Below are 664 nucleotides of genomic sequence, written 5' to 3' on the forward strand. Positions count from 1 at the left end.
CTGCGTGACGGAGCCGAAGGAAGGCCGAAGTCAGGGGGTGTCCAAACGACGGCCCGGGGGCCATTTGCGGCCCGTGACGTGACAATCTCACACACAGGCACACACAAATAGCTATTATAAAATGACATTTGACATGGCCTGCACGGTGAGTTAAAAAAACGGTGAAGGTGGGCAGAGTGAGAAGGGACGAGGTGCCTTTACAACCGAGACATTCGTTTAAATACTGTCGAACGTTTCTCGATATTCCAAGATACAAACAAAGCATTTTGGTTAAGCGTGACGGAGCCGAAGGAAGGCCGAAGTCAGGGGGTGTCCAAACGACGGCCCGGGGGCCATTTGCGGCCGTTCAGCGCGGCGCCGGAGCTATCCTGCTTGAGAAAAGGGCTGTTGCCCACCCCAAAAACTGCCCACCCCAACTATTTGCCGTAACAGCCTCAACGGAAAGCGGAGGAGGATACAAACGATCTCGAATCGCTTTCTTGACCGATTTCAGCGCGTTTCAAAAAGTCCGTCCATTCCATTTTTTTCTGCGTGCGGCCCCTCAGAAGAAAACGTTCAGACACCCCCTGGCCGAAGTCAACTTGTACAATCTTGCCGAGGGGTTGCAAGAAATGGCCGCACGTTAGCCACAAGCACACTCAGGAGATCATCGGTTTGAACGGAA

This window comes from Hippocampus comes, unplaced genomic scaffold, assembly GCF_001891065.2.
Source record: "Hippocampus comes isolate QL1 unplaced genomic scaffold, H_comes_QL1_v1.1 scaffold295, whole genome shotgun sequence".
Classification (NCBI taxonomy): Eukaryota; Metazoa; Chordata; class Actinopteri; order Syngnathiformes; family Syngnathidae; genus Hippocampus; species Hippocampus comes.